Source organism: Dama dama, chromosome 20 (genome assembly GCF_033118175.1).
Source record: "Dama dama isolate Ldn47 chromosome 20, ASM3311817v1, whole genome shotgun sequence".
Lineage (NCBI taxonomy): Eukaryota > Metazoa > Chordata > Mammalia > Artiodactyla > Cervidae > Dama > Dama dama.
The window spans coordinates 74,176,095-74,198,487 of record NC_083700.1 but is presented as its reverse complement, the minus strand read 5'-3'; the positions used below and the strand labels follow the sequence as shown (position 1 = coordinate 74,198,487).

General features: G+C 38.2%; 1 long non-coding RNA gene across 1 annotated transcript in view; it reads left to right on the top strand.

Annotated features, from left to right (window-relative positions):
• LOC133041207 (uncharacterized) overlaps positions 1-18,610 on the top strand; it is a 268,871-nt gene extending 250,261 nt beyond the window's left edge. Inside the window, exons 6-7 of the long non-coding RNA XR_009689192.1 lie at positions 14,835-14,990; positions 18,478-18,610. This is a non-coding gene — a long non-coding RNA (uncharacterized LOC133041207). The remainder of the gene's footprint in view (positions 1-14,834; positions 14,991-18,477) is intronic.
• The last annotated feature ends 3,783 nt before the right edge of the window (positions 18,611-22,393 follow it).

Below are 22,393 nucleotides of genomic sequence, written 5' to 3'. Positions count from 1 at the left end.
GAAAAGCTGCGCCTGCTCTCTGTGCCTTCCCCGTCAGAGCGGTCCCGGCAGCCAGGGGCTTGGTGGGCGCACTCTCCCCAGGTGTGGCGCGCCCCCTCCCTTCCGCGGACCCAGTCTCAGTTTCCGCTGGCGCCAGTCGGGTGCGCGCGCCTTCTGCCCTCCGCGTCCCCAGCCCCAGTCCCCACCCGCGCCGGTCGGGTGCCTGCGCCCTGTGTCTCGCCGCGACCTTCCCCTCCCCCCTGCCTCTTGCCTCCGGCGGGGCTGGGCCGGTCCGCCGCCTGCGAGCTCTTCTCTGGACTTTCTTGGTCTCTTTGTTCTGCGAACGGCCGGCAGTGTGTTCCGGCCGGTTAATTTTCTCTCTCTCTTTAGGTCTCCCACAGTTCAAGTTGGCAACTCACAGAAGCTCCCTCCGATTGTCCTCAGGGCACTCAGGCCCGGACCCTACCCCAAGCAATGCCGCCTAAGACTCCCTTCCCGGGACGGATCTCTGTCCTTAGCTCTTTTGTCTCACTTTTTATCTTTTATATTTTGTCCTACCTCCTTTCAAAGAAAATGGGCTGCTTTTCTGGGCCCCTCCTGACCTCAGCTAGAGATCAGAGGTTGTTTTGCGGTTTGCTCTGCGTTCAGTTATTCTTTTGATGAATTTGTAGGAGAGAAAGTGGTCTCCCCGTCCTACTCCTCCGCCATCTTGGCTCCTCCCCTAGAGTCGATCTTAGTTTTCTGAATGTTGAGCTTTAAGCCAACTTTTTCACTCTCCTCTTTCACTTTCATCAAGAGGCTTTTTAGTTCCTCTTCATTTTCTGCCATAAGGGTGGTGTCATCTGCATATCTGAGGTTATTGATATTTCTCCCGGCAATCTTGATTCCAGCTTGTGCTTCCTCCAGCCAAGCATTTCTCATGATGTACTCTGCATATAAGCTAAATAAGCAGGGTGACAATATACAGCCTTGACATGTTACTTTTCCTATTTGGAACCAGTCTGTTGTTCCATGTCCAGTTCTAACTGTTGCTTCCTGACCTGAATATAGGTTTCTCAAGAGGCAGATCAGGTGGTCTGGTATTCCCATCTCCTTCAGAATTTTCCACAGTTTATTGTGATCCACACAGTCTAAGGCTTTGGCATAGTCAAGATAAATGCTAATTAAAACCATGATGAGTTATCACCACCACACACTAGAATGACTAAAAGGAAAAAGATTGACAAAATAACTATTGGCAAGAAATGAAGCAACTGGAACTCTCCATATGTTGCTGTGGGACTGCTAGAGATAGTGACGGACAGGGAAGCCTGGCATGTTACCGTCCACAGGATCACAAGGAGTTGGACATGAATGAGGGACTAAATAACAACAATGATAAATGCCAGCCCCTTTGTGGGCCTGAAGGAAGTAGCAGTTTATTATAGGGCATAGTCAAGGCTTTTTAAGAGTTTCCTCTTCACCATTTTTAGTTGCAAGATCTTATCAAGCTACTTGATATTTCCGGGCTTTTATTACCTTCTGTATAATAGGGGTAGTGGTGGATAGATAAAAGTCAGATTTCAAATAAATCTGCTCACTATTTCCTGGCAGTATTTTGTCCAGAGGAATATCCTAGGCATCTTGGAAGGAGTAGTATGTCTTTATTGTGATTCCTGCTTTCAGTTCATTAAATGGGGCTTTTTTTCTGTTTTCTCTAAACCATTGCTACAGATGATTTTTTTTTAAATGACCATTTAATTCCCAAAAGCCAAGTTACAGATTGTTGGGTGGGTGGTGAGAAGCAGTACATTTTTCTTTCAGGCGCTTATTTAGAGTGATTGTTAACATGTATCCTTAGTGATTAAATCATTAAGCGAGAATACAATTTGTGAAATAATGTTTTCTCAAGCTACTGAATTTTTTAAAGCATGGTACAGCAAACATCAACTCATAGCTTTCATTCTGACTGATCTGAATTCCTATTACCAAACACTTCATAAATAATTCAAAAGGAAAACAATGGATAAGTCATGTTATATTTTTCTTTCATAAATAATGCTTTCAAACCATTATGTTGTGTCTTCACAGCAACTTGTGAAATGAAGACTTGCCCATTCTTCGTTTAAATATGATCAATGTATTCAGAGATGATAAATAATTATATAATAAGTAGCACAGAGTGCTTCTATTTATTGATTATCTTCAGTGTGTCAGGCACTATTCTTGTCACTTTACATACCTTATTTTATTGAATTTTTACAACAACCGTGCAAAGTAAGTATTATTTCTTCCACTTTGAAAATTAGAAATCTGAACTGAATAAAAAATTGAGTAGCCATTGCACAGTTTAAAAAAAGAAAAGCTCAAAGTCACCTCTGTCTGATTCCAGACCATTGCTTTTAATCACTGTACTGTATGGATCCATCACAACTCTACCACCCTGCCACTTGATAAATGAGCACCTCCTGAAAGACAGAAGGTTGCGGTTTTGGCCCATTTCTCTGACGCATTTTTATGCATTTGGAGTGGAATATTTGTGCCTTACCCCCACCACTCACTCTTTTTTTTCTCTGGAAATTCTTACTGAGAGGTCTTGACAGTAGTGATAACTGCTAGATTGTAAACAAAGAATAGTTTTCAAAGGCAGCTAAAGCCTCAGGATCCTCAAGATTTAGGGACTTAAATCATAAGACTCAATCATGGGGTTCCCAGCATAATCTTCTTTCTGACCCCCCCACTCTGAACTAGATAGTCTTTCTTTCATGTCAGATTCTAATAGAAGTCATGAGGTAATTCACTCAAATTACAACATGATCCGAAGACCAGATCTTTGCTGTGTGCTTGCTGCATGAAAGAGGAGATAGAAAAATGGCCCACTGAATGCCTGGTGGGAAGGAATAAGGAACAGGATAAGGTGTGAGGAGATGCATAGAGTAGAGAATCTTTGCCTCTTTACAGGTCCATGTGACAACTGTAAGAAGAAGGATCTCAATTGCTTTGGCCCCCATGGCACAGTATTCTTGCTACCTTACTAAACTGTGGCTCAAAAATATATCTGGCTTAGATCATTGCAGAAAAAGGATAGTATGTCATTATTATTTAAGCCAAGAAACCATATGGTGGAATGGAACAAGTGCTTGTTTTCATTGCAGGCCTCACTATAGACTTGCTTTATTGCTTGGGGCAAGTCATTTAGAATCTCTGAGCTTCATTTTCTCACTTTATAAAATAACAATTGCAATATTTATCCCTTAGAGATATGAGATTGAAATATTTATGAAGTAAATGTTACCAGGCATAAGTAAATATAAACATAAACTTTATTATTATTGATGTTATTGTTAAGAATAGTGATACATAGTATGTGCCCATGAATTCTTAGAATAATAGTTTTAGATTTAAAAAATCACCAGCACAGCTGATATTTACTGAATTCATACTCAATTCCAGGCAGTTCTGTTGTGAACTATTGTTATGTTCATTTTATACATAGGAGTCTTACAGAAGATGTTACTTAAGGTCACCAAGCTAATAAATGGTAGGAAGTCAAGTCCTTGTGTTATTTTATACCAGTTTCATGAGTTATTGCTTATACTTCATTGTCACAAACATGAGAATCTTATTTTCAAAGTTGATATGACCTTAATAAGACCTTATTTTCAAAGTTAATGACTTCATTATTTCTGCCTTAAAAATCTCTAATGTTTCTCTATTGCTCTCAGGAGAGAATGTAGACACTTTGGCATGGTATTTAACATAGTACCAGCACAGTCTTCCTCTCCAACCGTATCTCCTAACAGTTCCTCCCACCTCATCTCCACCCTTCACTGCCACATCAGTCTTCTCATCTTTTCCTGAATGTGACCAACCCTGTGAAGGATTACACACCTAGCTCATTGCTTACTCTGCCTGGAATGTCCTTAACGCCTTCTATGCACCCTCCATTCATTCTTGAATTTATACTCTCACTTAAGACCTGGTCAAATGTTATCTTCTATGTGAAAGCTTGTTTGAACTCCAATGCAGTTAACTATATTCTTTTCTATGCGTTCATTTAGCATTTTTCACATTTTATCAAAAACATTTGTCTTGTGTGTACTCTTCTAGCTAGAATATGAATCTCTCAAGAGGGAAGCTCTTGACTTAACTCTGTTCTGTAACCTCAGTACCTCTAGTTGTTGGCAGTAAGTAGGCAACCAGTATATGTTAGCTGATTGAAAAAATAAAATATACTGATTGGTCTCTTCTCTTCAACCCATCTCTGTGTCAATGAGTAGTGCTGGGTCCAATGATGAGTGGTCTGGTAGTGACAGAGCTCGTATGGGAGGCCAGGGAGCCATTATGTCCAGCCATATGTATCTTCTGGGCCACACACTTGTCTAGTTGTGACAAGGCAGAATTTTAATAACATTTTTGACAAGCAGTCAACCCTGGAGGAACACATCTTTGTTCAGTAGCTTAACCTTAATGGTTGATTTTTCTTGTTCTCCATGAGGCTCCCTTAGCACTGGAAATACAGTGAAGCAGGTTCATATAGAGGAAAGTGTGAAACCTGTGCTGACATTTATCTGCATTTTAACAAGGGATTTGACAGATTCTCATGATAGGCTGATGAACCAGCTAGAGAGATACAAGCTGGGTAAAATTAGCATTCAGTGGATTAGTAGCTGGTTGAGGAGTTGTACCTAAATATCTATACAGTGGGATTGCTGCTCCCAGGATGCATTCATTCCTAGTCTCACTCTCTCGGTCTACTGAAGTGTAGTCCAAGTTCTATCTCTTCCAAGAGCCTACCTTGATTACTTTGATCTGTAATCACAAAATATTTTAAAAATAATTTTAAGGCCTTTTGTTTCTTTTATATGTGTTTATCATTGCCATAGCTCTCTAGAACAGAGTCAGTATCTCATTATTCTCTTCCATAGAACTTATATAGGTTTGGTATAATGGTAATACCATAGGACCTAGAGTTGGATATTGGGTCAAATCTCTGATCAGTCATGAACTAGCCATGTAATCATAAGCCTTTGTTTCACCCCTCATGTATAAAATGGGGACAAGGACATCTTTGATCCCCCAAATATAATCATTCATGTATTAGCTTGTGATCACTTTCTCACAGTAGCCTACCTTGATGCTAAGACTATGTTAGCTCCCTATGAAAATGTTCTCATAATACTATGTTTTTCTTAAAATAAATAACAGTACTTAATTTTATAGATAATTGTTTGTTAAAGTCTTATCCATGAAACTGTAATCTCTGTGAGGTCGGCGACCATGTTTGTTTTAAATACTTCTATATTTGCAGCACCCAGCTGAAAACATGGACCATGAAAGACAATAAATTTTCTTGGGTAAATGAACCACTTTTAGCACCACCTCCATGCTTCTGCTTGCCACAGCTCTCCCATTTGGAGTCATCCTCCTCATCACCCTCCAAGTGTCAGCCACGTTGGCCCTTTCTTAGTTCCTTAAATGATTCCTGCTTTTTCTCTCTTTGGCTTTTTCTCCTGTGCTCCTCCCACTGCAGTCTTTGCCTATCAAATATCTACTTTTTTTTCAAGTCTGATCATAAACACCTCTTCCCCAGCAAAGCCTTCTGTGCATCCCTTCACACTTACTTATTTCAGCTCTGGGCTGACTGTGACTGAAAGCTGCTCACCAAAGTCCATTCTCCCTTCCTGAGCACAGGGCTACCATACATGTTAAATCTCCAATGCAGCTGAAGTGTAACCATGTGTTTTAGCAAAAGCAACATGTGCCCCCTGCTCTTTCAGATCTGACCCAGGACGGAATCCTGCTCATGTTTTTCCATGCTTTTTCTCCCTCCTGGATGACCTGAATTGAGATGGCTGTCATGATCTTGGTAGCTACATGTTGAAGATTTCAGAGGCTCCTTTTGCCTGGATCCCTGGTGTCTATTTGGAGAAGAGCTGTACCTATCTTGCTGTTCAGGAACACCTGTCTTGGACTGTCACACGTGCATGAAATAAATCCCCTTCTGATATTTCTTTCACCTTGTCTCTGAGTCATTCTGCATTTTGGAGTATATCTAAATGTAACTATTTGTAACTGTCCCATGCTAACCAGTAAAAAAGCTACTATGAAATATTGGAGGGACCATTTTGTGGCAGAGGAAGCAGACTTACTCTATAAAGTAGGTTGAATGTGTACAAGTCAGTTTCCCTCCAACTGTGAGTGGCAGCACCATTGCTGAGAATCTTCTTAAAAATGCAGATTCTCAGGCCCCAGCCCAAGCCTACAGAATCAGAAATCCTGGGGAAGGGCCTGTTCTCACAAGCCCTTCAGGTGTTTCAGATACATATTAATTTGGAGAAGCAGTGGATTCTGAATATAGAGGGGCTTAATCCTTGGAAGCCTTTTGTCTTTGGACAAATTAATTAGTATGAGTTGTAACTTTTTTTCAATGAAATGTTAGAGATATATACTATGTGGCATTGTTTTGAGAATGTTTTAAATAAAGTACCTATCATCGATTAGATTCTCAAACCATGTCTGTTCTCTTCCTTCCATTTCTGTGCCATGGTGGCATTCTAGGAAACAGAGGAATAGGAATGAATAGAACATCACAAATGCAGTGTGTGGAAGTTAAGATGTCCTGGGTTGCTATGCTGAGCATAAGGGAAGAGGAACACTGTATGATAGATACAAGTGCTAGTCATCTCTGCTTGTAAGGTTAGGTTGACCTATATTTAATATCATGCTTTAACCTGATAATTCATGAACATTATTTTCAGCTGTTAACCTCTTTTTTTCTTGTAAACTATACATATAAAGGACTTAGAACAGTTCTTAATACCAATTAAGCACTCAGTATGTGTGAGTTACTATTAGACTAAATTCCATGAAATAGGAGATTTTTATTTTATTTCTTGTAGTCTCCTCCGCATGTAAAACCATTCTCCACACATGGCATGTGCCTGACAAATATACGTGGAATGAATAAATGAGATAGCATCTGTTATGTAAATTGCACAGCTTTATACATGTGTGTGGGAGAAGACAAGGGCAACCCACTCCAGTACTCTCGCCTGGAGAATCTCAGGAGAACTTACTGGAGCAAGTTGCCATTCCTGTCTCCAGGGGATCTTCCCAACCCAGGAATCAAACCCGGGTCTCCTGCATTTCATGCCGATTCTTAACCATCTGAGCCACCAGGGAAGCCCATCAAAACCTTCTTTTTTCCTCCTCTTCTCCCTCCCCAGTGTGGCTTTAGTTTACAACCATGCTATGATAAACTCCCTGACCTTTAGATCACTGAGCCCCAAAGTTTAATGTGTATATCTGTCACATTGGAAGATTATTAAAATGCAGATTCTGATGCAGCATATCTGGGATGGGACTTAACATTCTGCATTTTGGACAAACTCCCATGTGATGGTGGTTCAGCTTTTGCCTATGCCCAGTTCATTCCCACGTCTTCAGACTACTGCAATTTTATCACTATCACTATTGTTTCTTTTTTTTTTTTTCATTTATTTTTATTAGTTGGAGGCTAATTACTTTACAATATTTGAAAGGCTTACTAATCCTCTTTGGTTTGCAAAGTTCTCTAGGGAAGACAATGCTTTTGAGTGGTATCATTTGATTTATAAGTGATTCATTATCTCTAAAATATAAAAAGTCTTAAAATACAGCAACAATCTCATTCTTGCACCCCTTGAATTGATAATTTCTTAATATCAAATATGTATTCAGTGTTCAAATTTTCCAAATTGTCCTTTTGTTTTTCAGCAATTGATTTGTTTAAATAAAAGTCCAAGTAAGGGCTGCATATTGAATCAGTTTTTATGTCCCTTAGGGTTATTTTATGCCATAGATCCCTCCCTGTTTTTTGTTCTTAAAACAAAAGTGATGATGTCATTAGTTCTGTAGACTTTCCCACATTCAAAACTTGATGATTAGATTGTCATGATGTCCTACAAAATATTACTCTGTCCTCTGAATTTGCTGTAATTATGTATTTAGACCTCGAGGTCTGATAAGTTTCAGGTTCTGTTTTTTGGCAAGAAGTCCTCATAGCTGCTATTAAAGGGCATTTTTAAATTTGAAAGAGTGCTGAATACCCATGAGTGGGAGGAGGGGAGGATTTATTAAGTGTCTAAGACTGGAAGCTTTTGACTGCACAAACTTTGGAAAACCCTGGTTTCTCCTCATGTTGATGAAGACTGTACCGTGTCAGAGAGCCCTGACTCAGAGAATTCTACTGGGAAATGCTTGTAAGGTCATGTCTATTGGCTTCTCAGGAAAGAGCTGTGAGTCATGGCATAGAACTCTTGGCTTCAAAAGAAGAATAGAAGTAAGGTTTTAGAATAAATTCAGTGGTTAGAACTTAAAAAGTGTGAAAGGAATTAAGCTCTGTTTTGATCCAGATAATGATAAAAAGTGTTCCTTTTTTTTTCTTCCTGAGAGTTACATGGTGATTGCTGTGTGACGTAGGTTAAATAACCAGGACATACAGTTAAGTGTCAGAGGTGGGAGTTGAAGCTTGAAAGTCAGGTTCTAGGGTTTGTGGGCACAATCACTGAACTATACTACCTTCTGAGGAATTATGTCATTTCTCTGCTAAAATCCTGTCGTGTATCACATTGAAAATGTCAAATTTTATTAATAAGCTAAATAAGGTTCTTTATATGTGGACCTTGCTTATCTTGACAACTTCTCCAGATACAATCTCCTTCCTCTCCTGCCCCTCCTTAGAAACCCAGACAATACATCCTCCGATTACACTGAAATTCTTTCATTTCTTTGAGTGCACCATGCTTTTCCACTTCTCGGCTTTTGCACGAGCAGTTTCGTCTCTCTCAAACATTCTCTCCTTGTCTGTGCTTCCTGCCACTATGCCCTCACCACCCTATTGCTTACTTATCCTCCTGGTTCCAAGTTCAGCTTTTTCCTTTTCAGGAGTCTTCTGTGCGCTTTCCGTCTGGGTTAGCAGCTGCTGTGAGCTCTTAGAAAACCTGTGTTTCTGCTGTGGGAACACTCCGTGCACCACATTCCCATTCTGGGTCTTACTATAAGACCAGAAGATCTACAGGACAAGAGACCATGTTCACCTCGTTCACTGCTCTATCCTAGGCACACTGTTCGTTGCCTGCCACATAGTAGATACTTGAAGAAATCAGTCTGAATGAAGGGCAGTCAGACTAGCACCCTTCGACAGAAAGAACTGCTCCAGTGGACCCTCAGACCCACTTCTCAGATCATACCCAGCTCCTTCCACTTGAACGTCATAAGATGAAATCTTAAGATCCTTGCTCATTTCCGTGCTCTTTCCTGATACACTTAAACCTTTTGGCGAACTGATCAATTTGACCAACAGATAGGCGAGACAGGGAAGGCAAATAAGATCTTCGTTCCATGGGTATAAAATCTCTCTGTGGCTGAGAAATTTTTAAATAAGGCATGTTTGTACATGGGCCTGCATTTTATAAAGCCCCATTAAGAGGCTTGGGGACAGCAATCTGTGGTGATCATTCATCTCCCTGCCCACACAGCAATTTTAAGTTACTTTGAGGCAGTGTTTTCTTTCATCTACAAACTGATAGTTCACCAGGGGGCTGGCAAGCTGACTAATATATGTAGTGTTATTGGTGGCTGCTTAGAAACCCTGTTTCCCAGAATCATGTAAATTGTATTATTTTGACTCCCGCTGACGAGATGTGACTTCTGTTAACTTTTCTTGCCAAACTCCCTTCTTCTCGCTTTGTCAAGTTCTCAAAGCACTTTCATCTCAGTAGGACTCAGAAAATTACTGAGGATGTTGTTAAAGCATATGTATTTTTATGTATAGTACAATTCATAAGTAGCATGTATATTGCCGGGAGAAACCTAGCCTCCCTTTTCCTTTTCTGTTTGAAATTATATTTGAAAATTTTAACTATTAAAGGGTATTTTGTCTTTGTTGGTGTTATAATTTAGCTACCAAGAACTTCCTGACCCAACATTCACTCACTGTGCTACTGGGATACTGCTGCAGATGCAGATGGTTGTTTTTTGTGTGTTTGACTGTTTAGTTTGTAATTTAAGTTTTATAAACTTATGTAATGGTGTAAGCCAGTGAGGTAACATTGGTTTATACCATTATATAAGTTTCATGTATATATTATATTTACACTTCTATATAAGCTACAGCATGTCGCCACCACAGTTCTCATCTCCATCCATCACCACAGAGTTGATCTCTTTTACCCATTTTGCCCTCCATCCTTGCCCCTTCACTTCTGGTAGCCACTGCTCTATTCTCTTTATCTACACACTGGGTTTTGGTTGATTTTTTCACTTATTTTTTGCTTGTTTGTTTCTTATATCACACATATGAGTGAAATAATATGGCATTTTTCTTTCTCTGACTTATTTCACTTGGCTTAATGCCCTCAAGGACCATCCATATTGTCATAGATGGCAAGATTTTATCTTTTTTATGGGGCATATTCTGTTATATATATGCCAGTCTTCTCCTTTCATACACTGGTAGTCACTTAGGTTCTTTCTATATCTTGGCTATTGTAAATAATGCTACAATGAACATAGTGGTGCATATATCTTTTCAAGTTAGTGTTTTCATATTCTTTGGACAAACACCCAGAAGTGGAACAGCTGGATCATATGATAGTACTCTTCTTAATTTTTTGAGGAATCTCCATACTGTTTTCCACAGTGGCTGCACCAATTTACATTCCCACCAACAGTGCATGAGGGTTCCTTTTATCCATATCCTTATCATCACTTTTTTCTTGTCATTTTGATAATAGCCTTTCTAACAGGCCTGAGGTGATATCTCATTGTGATATTTTAATTAATTAATTTTAATTGGAGAATAATTACTTTAAAATATTGTGATGGTTTTTGCTGTACATCAACATGAATCAGTCACAGATATACATGTGCTCCCCATTCTGAACCCCTCCCATGCCCCTCCCCACCCTATTCCTCTGGATTGTCCCAGAGCACTGGCTTTGGTGCCCTGCTTCATTGTGATTTGATATGCATTTTCCTAATAATTAGTGACATTGGATCTAAGATGATTTTTGATGCCTTGCTAGACACCTTCACCTGAAATGACTGGGCGCTAGAAATCAAGTCCTTCTTCAAAGAGTGTCAGTAAGAGATGCCATGCTTTTCATGATCAGTGAATATATTATGTATTTTCAAAGTGATGATTGATTGGATTAATTGATTTTATTCCAAATTTCATCTCTTCTGTTGGACAGTTAGCTTCTCAAGGACAGAAACAATGTTTTACTCACATTTGTGTCCCCTTTAGTGCATAGAGCTGTTCCATGTATAAATCACGTATTCAATATATGTTGAATTTAACTAAATATTCATTTCCCTGAATTGTGAAAAATCCATCCTTATTAGAAAGCACTAAAACATAAATACTTCTTAAGATAGAGCATGAAATTAAGTAGACAAGATCCAAGCTTTTTAAGTATTAAAATGTTCAGCATCAACACCTCAGTAAAAGTTCTGCTAAACATTTAAGGGGTACAACAATGACTGTGATATGTTATCTGAATGCCAATACATTACAGTTATGGAAGTAGACATGCAAACAAATGCATTTTATTTTTATTTCATTACGAAGTATTCAGCTACTCTGAAGCACTTTTGGACATTTCTAAAATTATCAGAGAATGGGAATTAGCTACTGTTGAGAATGTTCATGAGATTGTGGTGTAGATTCTTATTTTCAAAGCAGTTGTCCCAAAGGTCAAGACCATGCTAGCTTACTTGGCATAGGACTACTGCTCTGCAGAATGATGGAGAGAAGACAATTTCTTCATTTGAAATTAGACCGCCTTTCTGCAGGAGATCTCACCTTACCAGCAGTAATAAAGGGGAGGCCCAGAACCCTTCCTGCTCGGAGAAGCATCCTCCCTGTTTGTCCTTCTCTTCCCTATGTCCTCGTCACTTCTCCATCACTATCTGCCAGGGATTGTCAGGGCTAGTTCCTCATGCTCCTTATTCCAGATTAATTATTCATCCCCCAAGCCACAGCTTTCTCATACTCAGAATTCTAATCCTCAATGACTTTGCTGATTCATTATTGAACCCTCCCCATTTCCTAAGCCTCTCTGCCTCCCAAAGCTCTCCCCATGCTCCCTGGACCTCAACATTGATCCTCAGCAAATCTGTAAACTCAACCAGTTTATGAGTTTATGAGCTACCTATTTACTCTCTTTCTCTAACAGAAACTCGTCTCTTCACAGGGGTTTTTTCCAACCTTTCTTTAATCACAGGCTCTTTCACCACTTAAACCCTTCCTACCATTGACTCAGAAGGTAGGGTAGATGGTATCCTTATTTCTGTGTGCTCCCTTCACATCCTTTTTCCTTCATCCTCCATAAAAGCACCCAGCTCTGATTCTTATGTCATGTGGCTATACCACCCATCATTCTACTTTGCTATTGTCACCCACCACCCCTTAGGTCACTTCTTATTTCTCAGGGATTTTAGCATCTGGCTCATTGTCACACTCTAGCACTAATCCTGTCTTAATTGTTAATGAATTCAATATACATAGTGATGATTGTTGCAATACTATAGTATTTCAATCCATTGAATCTTTTCCTGCAATGATTTTCTTATCTTACCTTGCACACTAACATGCTTATACTCTATACCTTATCATTGTCAATAACTGCACCCCTATATAACTGTAAATTTATATACCATCGAAGCACTATCAGCTGACTGACTGTCTTTTGTAAATCTGAATTATAATACTCATTGGAACTCATACTCATTGGAACTTTCAGTATTTCAATCTTATATTTTTTGCTCCCTACCACTCTCAGGGCTTCTCCACTAGGTCCTAGTTTTGACTCTGATAGTGACTTTCTGGAACACCTTGTATTAATCAATTTATTTCTCTATGCATCATATTTATTAATCTATAAATTAAAGAAGTTGCTAGAAGTAATAATGGTAATAATGTTGTTGTGTTCAGTCTCTAACTCATGTCCAACTCTTTATGACCCCTTCGACTGCAGCACACCAGGCTTTCCTGTCCTCCATTATCTCCTGGAGATTGCTCAAACTTGTGTCCATTGTGTCGGTGATGCCATCCAACCATCTCATCCTCTGTCACCCACTCTTCCTCCAGCCCTCAACCTTCCCCAGAATCAGGGTGTTTTCCAATGAATCTGCTTTTTGCATCAGGTAGCCAAATTTTTGGAGCTTCAATTTCAGCATCAGTCCTTCTGGTGAATATTCAAGGTTGATTTCTTTTAGGATTCACTGGTTTGATCTCCTTGCTCCAGGGGATCTCCAAGGGACTCTCAAGGGTCTTCTCCAGCATCACAATTCAAAAGTATCAATTCTTCAGCACTCAGCTTTCTTTAAGATCCAACTCTCACATCTGTACATGACTACTGGGAAAAACACATGTGTTAGCCACTCAGTTGTGTCCTATCTTTGCGACCCCACGGACTGTAGCCCTCCACGCTTCTCTGCCCATGGAATTCTCCAGGCAAGAATACTGGAGTGGATTGCCATTCCCTTCTCTGGAAAACGTCCCAACCCAGGGATCGAACCCTGGTCTCCTGCCTCAAAGGCAGATTCTTTGCCATTTGAGCTACAGGAGGCTTCATAGCTTTGACTTACGGAACTTTGTCAGCAAAGTGATGTCTCTGCTTTTTAATATGCTATCTAGTTTTGTCATAGATTTTCTTCTAAGGAGCAAGCATCTTGTAATTTCATGGCTGCAGGCACCATCTGCAATGATTTTGGAGCCCAAGAAAATAAGCCAGCTTTTTCACTCTCTTTCATAGTCAGTGAAGCAGAAGTAGATATTTTTCCATAATCCCCTTGCTTTTTCTATGATCCAGCGGATGTTGGCAATTTGATCTCTGGTTCCTCTGCCTTTTATAAATCCAGCCTGTATATCTGAAAGTTCTTGGTTCATGTAGTATTGAAGCCTAGCTTGAAGGATTTTGAGAATTACCTTGCTAGTATGTGAAATGAGCACAACTGTATGGTAGTTTGAACATTCTTTGGCATTGCATTTCTTTGAGATCGAAATGAAAACTGAACTTCTCCAGTTCTGTGGCCACTGCTGAGTTTTCCAAATTTGCTGGCATATTGAGTGCAACACTTTCACAGTACTGTCTTTTAGAATTTGAGATAACTCAACTCAAATTCCATCACCTCCATTAACTTTGTTCATAGTAATGCTTCCTAAGGTCCACTTGACTTCACAGTCCAGTATGTCTGGTTCTAGGTGAGTGATCACACCATCATGGTTATCCAGGTCATTAAGAGATTTTTTCTGTACAGTTCTTCTGTTTATTCTTGCCACCTCTTCTTAATATCTTCTGCTTCTGTTAGGTCCTTGCTGTTTCTGTCCTTTATTGTGCTCATCTTTGCTTGAAATGTTCCCTTGATATCCTTTATTTTTTTGAAAAGATCTCTAGTCTTTCCCATTGTATTGTTTTCCTCTGTTTCTTTGCACTGTTCACTTAAGAAAGATTTCTTATATGGTCAAATTCTATTGCATGCTTACTATATGTTAAATAATGTTCTAAATACTTTTTATTTATTAACTCATCTAATCCTTAAACAACCATTTCAGGTAGGTGCTGTTATTAGTTTTCTTCTCCACATGAGAAAATGGAGGCAGAGAGTGGGTAAATAGCTTGCATAGAATCAGTAAGCTATTTTCTGACTTATATAATATGTGGGCATTTTATTGGAAAATATCATTTGAAAGCAGTTTTTAAAGTAATTATTTTGTTATTATTTTACCTTCCAGTAACTACAAGAAAGTATATAAAACCTGTCTTCCTTTCCAGACCTTGACTACTCTCAGGTATTATAAGATGTAATGGATATGCTTTATATTCTAGGTAAAGAAGGAACTGGCCAATGTAACATGGTGTTGCTGCTGCTGCTAAGTCGCTTCAGATGTGTCCAACTCTGACAGATGGCAGTCCACTAGACTCCTCTGTCCCTGGGATTCTCCAGGCAAGAACATGGTGTTGATAGTGAGGTAAATGGGAGAGGTGAGGATTGGAAAGATTTTTTTCTGTCTTAAAAAATGGAAATAAATATATAATATCAATTCATTTTCAACAAGGAGGCCTGCAAAGACCAGTGGTATGGTTTGGGTAAGCATGATTTTCTCTTTGCTTATAAGCAAAACCAAACACAGTTCAGTTTCAGTTGCTCAGTCGTGTCCGAATCTTTGCCATCCCATGGACTGCAGTTCACCAGGCTTCCCTGTCCATCACCAACTCCTGGAACTTACACAAACTCATGTCCATTGAGTCAGTGATGCCATCCAACCATCTCATCCTCTGTCGTCCCCTTCTCCTCCTGCCCTCAATCGTTCCCAGCATCAGGGTCTTTTCAAATGTGGCAATTCTTTGCATCAGGTGGCCAAAATATTGGAGTTTCAGCTTCAGCATTAGTCCTTCAGGGAATATTCAGGACTGATTTCCTGTAGATTAGACTGGTTAGATCTCCTTACAATCCAAGGGACTCTCAAGAGTCTTCTCCATCACCACAGTTCAAAAGCATCAATTCTTGGTGCTCAACTTTCTTTATAGTCCAACTCTCACATCCATACATGACTACTGGAAAATCCGAAGCTTTGACTAGATGGACCTTTTTTGGCAAAGTAATGTCTCTGCTTTTTAATATGTTTTCTAGATTGGTCATAGATTTTCTTCCAAGGAGCAAGGGTCTTTTAATTTCATGGCTGCAGTCACCTGCAGTGATTTTGAGCCCCCCAAAAATAAAATCTCTCACTATTTCCATTGTTTCTCCATCTATTTGCCGTTAAGTGATTAGACCAGATGCCATGATCTTAGTTTTCTGAATGTTGAGTTTTAAGCCAACTTTTTCACTCTCCTCTTTCACTTTCATCAAGAGGCTCTTTAGTTCTTCTTCACTTTCTACCATAAGTGTGCTGTCATATGCATAACTGAGGTTATTGATATTTCTCCCTGAAATCTTGATTCCAACTTGTGCTTCATCCATCCCAGCATTTCACTTGATGTACTCTGCATATAAGTTAAATAAGCAGGGTGACAGTATACAGCCTTGACATACTCTTTTGGAGTATGTTGGAACCAGTCTGTTGTTCCATGTCCAATTCTAACCATTGCTTCCTGACCTGCATACAGATTTCTCAAAAGGCATGTCAGGTGGTCTGGTATTCCCATCTCTTGAAGAACTTTCCACAGCTTTTTATGATCCACACAGTCAAAGGCTTTGGTATAGTCAATAAAGCAGAAATAGATGTTTTTCTGGAACTCTCTTGCTTTATTGATGACCCAATGGATGTTGGGAATTTGATCTCTGGTTTCTCTGCCTTTTCTAAATCCAGCTTGAACATCTGGAAGTTCACGGTTCTTGTACTGTTGAAGCCTGGCTTGGAGAATTTTGAGCATTACTTTGCTAGCGTATAAGATGAGTGCAATTGTGAGGTAGTTTAAACATTCTTTGGCATTGCCTTTCTTTTGGATTAAAATGAAAACTGACCTTTTCCAGTACTGTGGCCACTGCTGAGTTTTCCAAAGTTGCTGACATATTGAGTGCATCACTTTCACAGCATCATCTTTTAGGATTTGGAATAACTCAACTGGAATTCCATCACCTCCTCTAGCTTTGTTCATAGTGATGCTTCCTAAGGCCCACTTGACTTCGCATTCCAGGATGTCTGGCTCTAGATGAGTGATCACACCATTGTGGTTATCTGGGTGATGAAGATTTGTTTGTGTAGTTTTTCTGTGTATTCTTGCCACCTCTTCTTAATATCTTCTGCTTCTGCTAGGTCCATACTATTTCTGTCCTTTATTGTGCCCATCTTTGCATGAAATATTCCTTTAGTATCTCTAGTTTTCTTGAAGAGATTTCTAGTTTTTCCCATTCTATTATTTTCCTCTATTTCTTTGCATTGATAACTTAGGAAGGCTTTCTTATTTCTCCTTGGTATTCTTTGGAACTCTCACTTTGCAAGTTACTTTAGTTTGCAACATTTGTCTGTGCCCACGCATTTGAGGGGCATACTCATTTTCATAAGTAACAGTGGCTTCTAACAAAAGTAATCCTCATTTAAGTGTAGTGGAGCAAATCTTCTTAAAGCATGTACCTCATAGACAAGAGGCTAAACATGTATAATATATTTCAAAAAATCCAAGTTTATTCTGATTTGTTTTTCTGAGGTTCAAACCAGATAGTCAAAAAGCATAGTTCTCACTTATTCATGTGTCTATGTATAATCTCATTTCTTTTACTTCATTTTCTTTGCCATTATCCCAGTTTGGGCTTTCATCATTTCTTACTGAGATAATTATAATTTCCTCCTACCTATTTTCTCTGCTTTTAGTTTCTTCCTTCTCTATTCCATTTACCATAGGTAACTATAATAATCCTTCTCTCAGGTTGAAACAAAGGAAATTGCTATTTCACTATTTTTGACTAGCAAAAAAAAAGAGAGAACAGTTTCATATAGTTCAACCTAGTATAACATAGGTACAATTGTGTCATTCCTTAATTTGTAGTTTTTTGACGGTTCTCTACTGTATTTATGAAAAAGTTCAAACTCCTCAGAGAAATATTTAGGAGCATGCTTTGTTAACAACAAACCTTGAACTTGACGGCCTGACCAGGATTTGAAAAGTCAAATGCTTACAGGGATCAATGAATAGTGTAATTGTTCGGTAAGACTTAGAGTGAGTCCTGGGAATGGTTCACATGGCAGTGAGGCAACATATTTTCTCTGTAGGAGCATCTCCAGTAGATTGCTTCAATGCTTACCTATTTCTCATCTTCCCAAAAAATCTGAAAATCTAGAAAATCTGAAAATCTGAGTTTTAACAGAAATATTTTGATTTTTCAATATTAATATCAAACATGAATATAGCATGTATTATGGGCTATATATTAAGTTCTTTTCAATGTAGTCAGCTAATTAAAAATTTTAATAACCATTGTGCAGTTAAAGCATAACCCATCTATGAACAAAATCTTACCTGGAAAATTCCAGTTCCTGGCTTCTTCCAGACAATTCTGCCAGCATATTAACCTACACCCAATCTCAGAGCAAATCAGTCATGTATATGCCTCAGAATTTTTGCTCCTGTGATGTCCTCTACATTGTATTCCTTTTACCTTATCTCCTCACTTTAGCTGAGACCAGCAATTTTTCTATTCATTGGATAAATTCTTGGGTCCTCTTTTGTCAAACTTTTTTGATTTCCTTTCTAATCTTGTTTCTCCCTTTCTTCCATTTCTACTTTTCCCCATTTTTTTCCCCTCAGCACACAGTTCACATAACAGTAGGCATTCAAAACTGTTTACTAAATATGTGAATGACTATTCTAGAGAATTGTGTTTAAGGCCTATTTATTTATTTACAATTTTTAAGTTTTATATTGACTTATAGTTGATTAACAATGTTGTGTTAGTTTCAGGTGTACAGGAAAGTGATTCAGTTATACATGTTCATGTGTTTATTCATTTGCAAATTCTTTCCTCCTTTAGCTTATTACAAAATATGGAGGAGAGTTCCCCGTGCTCTACGGCAGGACCTTGTTGATGATGATTTTAAATACAACATTGTGGACTTGTCAATTCCAAACTCCCAATCTGTGCCTCACTCTTCAGACTTACTCCATGGTAAGTATAAGTTCATTCTCCAGGTTTGTGAGTCTGTTTCTGTTTTGTGTATACACACACACACACACACACACACACACACACACACACACACAGCCCCCATACCTTTTTTATCTGTTCATCTGTTGTTGGACATTTAGGTTGCTTCCATGTCTTGGCTATTGTGAACAGCACTGCAGTGAATATTGGGGTGCATGTGTCCTTTTGAACCGTGTTTTTCTCCAGATGTTTGTGCAGGATTAGAATTGCTGGGCCATATGGTAGCTCTATTTTTAGTTTTTTAAGGAATTTCCAAACTATTTTCCATACCAGCTGTACCAGTTTACATCCCCAGCAACAATGTAGGAGGGTTCCCTTTTTTCCACACCCTCTGTAGCATTTACTGTTTGTAAATATTTTGATGATGGCCATTCTGACTGGCGTGAAGTGATATTGCATTGTAGTTTGATTTTTATTTATATAATAATTGGTGATGGTTAAGCAGCTTTTCATGTGCCTCTTGGCCATCTATATGTCTTCTTTGGAAAAATGTCCACCCATTTTTTTTTTTTTTTTTCTATTGAGCTGCATGAGCTGTTTATAAATTTTGGACAATAATCCTTTGTTGGTCGCATCTTTTGCAAATATTTTCTCCCATTCTGTGGGTTGTCTTTTTGTTTTGTTTATGGTTTTCTTTGCTGCTCATAAGCATTTGAGTTTAATTAAGTCATGTTTGTTTAATTTTATTTTTTATTTCCATTAGTTTAGGAGATGGCTTGAGAAAGCTATTGCTGTGATTTATGTCAAAGAGTATTCTGCCTATATTTTCCTCTAAGGGTTTTATATCTGGTCTTACACTTAGGTCTTTAATCAATTTTGAGTTTATTTTTGTGTATGGTGTTAAAGAATGTTTTGATTTTTATTTATTTATTTTTTACATGTAACTGTCCAGTTTTTCCAGTACCATTTATTGAAGAGATTGTCTTTTCTCCATTGTATGGTCTTTCCTCCTTTGTCATAGACTAGGTGACTGTAGATATGTGGGTTTATCTCTGGAATTTATAGCCTGTTTCTTTGATCTATATTTCTGTTTTTATAACAATACCATACTATTTTGATGACTGTAACTTTGTAATATAGTCTGAAGTCAGAAAATCAATTCCTTCAGCTGTGTTACCCTTTCTCAAGATTGCTTTGGCTATTCAGGGTCTTTTGTGTTTCCATACAAATTTTAAGAGTTTTTATTCTAATTCTGTGAAAAATACCATTGGTAATTTGATAGGGATTGCACTGAATCTGTAGATTGCCTTGAGTAGTATTGTCATTTTGAAAAAGTTTGTTCTTCTAAACCAAGAACTTGGTATATCTTTGTATCATCTTTATTTCTTTCATTAGCATCTTAGTTTTTGGAGTCTGTATATTTTGTTTCCTTAGGTGGGTTTATTTCTGTGTATTTTATTCCTTTTGATGTGATGGTAAATGGTATTGTTTCTTTAATTTCTTTTTCTGATCTTTTGTTCTTAGAGTGTAGACATGCAATGGATTTTTGTCTATTAATGCTGTATCCTGAAACATTGCTGAATTCGTCAATGAGCTCTAGTAGTTTTCTTCTAAAATCTTTAGGATTTTCTGCTTATATTATCATGTCATCAGCAAACAGTGACAGTTTTACTTTTTTTTTTTCAGTTTGGATCTTTTATTTCTTTTTCTTATCTGATTTCCATAGCTAGGACTTCCAAAATTATGTTGAATAAAAGTGGTGAGAGTGGACTTCCTTGTCTTGTTCTTGATCTTAGAGGAAATACTTTCAGCTTTTCACCATTGAATGTGATCTTTACTGTAGGTTTTTCATGTATGGCCTTTATTATTTTGAGTTCTTTTACCTCTGTGTTCACATTCTGGATAGTTTTTATCATAAATGGATGTTGAATTTTGTCAAAAGTATTTTCTGTATCAAGATAATCATATGGATTTTATTCTTCAGTTTGTCCATATGGTGTATGACATTGATCTCTGGATACTGAAAAAATCCTCACTTCCTTGGGTTAAACCCCACTTGATCATGCTTGATCATGGTGTATGATCTTTTCTTTTTTTTTGGTGTATATGATCTTTGTAATGTATTGTTGGATTTGTCTTGCTAGTATTTTGTTGAGGAATTTTGCGTCTGTGTTTATCAGTGATGTTGGCTTGTGATTTTCTTTTCTTGTGGTACCTGTCTCGTTTTGGTGTCAGGGTGATGATGGCCTCATAGAATGAGTTTAGGACTGTTTTTTCCCGTATAATTTTTTAGAAGAGTTTCAGAAATATGAGCTTTTTAATCACAGTTTTAATTTCAGTACCTTTGATTGGTATGTTCATATTTCCTATTTATTTCCTGTTCAGGCTTGGGAGATTGTACCTTTCTAAGAATTTGTCCATTTCTTCTAGCTTGCCCATTTTTTGACATATAGTTGTGCTTATAGTAGTGTCTTATGATCCTTTTAATTGCTTTTTATGTGGCATTTCATCCAAAAGCAGTAGAATACACATTCTTCTCAAGTGTGCACGGAACATTCTCCAGGATTGATTACATGCTGGGCCACAAAGTGAGCCTCAGCAAATTTAAGAAAATTGGAGTCATATAAATCATCTTTTCTGACCACAACATTCTAAGATTAGAAATCAACTACAAGAAAAAAACTATAAAAAACACAGACATGTGGAGGTTAAACAGTATGACTAAACATCTGGTGGGTCACTGAAAAAATCAAAGAGGAAATAAAAACACCTAGAGACAGGTGAAAGCAAAGCACACTATAATTAAAACCTATGTGATGTGGCAAAAGCCGTTCTTAAGGGGAAAGTTTATAGCAATACAGTCTTGCCTCAGCAAATAAGAAAAATCACAAGTGAACAACCTAACCTTACATATAAAGGAATTAGAGAAAGTAGGAGAAACAAAACCCAACGTTAGTAGGTAGTAAGTCATAAAAATCGAGCAGAAATAAATGAAGTAAAAACAAAACTATAGAAAAGATCAATGAAACTAAAAGTTGGTTCTTTGAAATGATAAACAAAATTGACAAACCTTTACCCAGATTCATCAGGAAAAAAAGGTTGAGGTTTCTAATCAATACAATTAGAAACAAAAAAGATAAAGCCCATTTATTTTTTGACAAACATGTACAGCCATGTTTGTTTCGAAAGAGTCTAAAATGCTTTTGTTAAAATCAGAAATAATATAAAGTTTCCAGATTTGTACTTTGCCAAAGCACCAGTGTGATATAACTTTATTATTTGCCTAAAAGACCCTGCTGCTGGGAAAGATTGAAGGCGGGCGGATAAGGGGATGACAGAGGATGAGATAGTTAGATGGCATCACTAACTCAATGAACATGAGCTGGTGATGGACAGGGCAGCCTGACATGCTGCAGTCTATGGGGTCACAAAGAGTCAGACACATTGAGTGACTGAACTGAACTGAGCTGAAACTTTCTGCAAGGATCTGGTTCCTTGGTGCTTCTATCACAAACCCAAGGGATACTGGATTTTGTTACATCTAGAAAATGGCAGTTAGGTAGCAAGATGCAATTTCTGAAGGCTAATCCTTTCCAAAAGTTCTACTAGCCTTGTTTGGCAGCTTCTTTTCTAGCTATATACACAAAAACAGGGAGAGGGAATTGCAATCAAGTTGCTTACTGAATGCTACATGACAGTCTAGTGGTAGAGTTTAAGAAAATATTTTCTGCTTTAATACACATACACACACACACGCACACACACGCATGCATGTACACAAAAACAAGTTGCCATGAGAGAA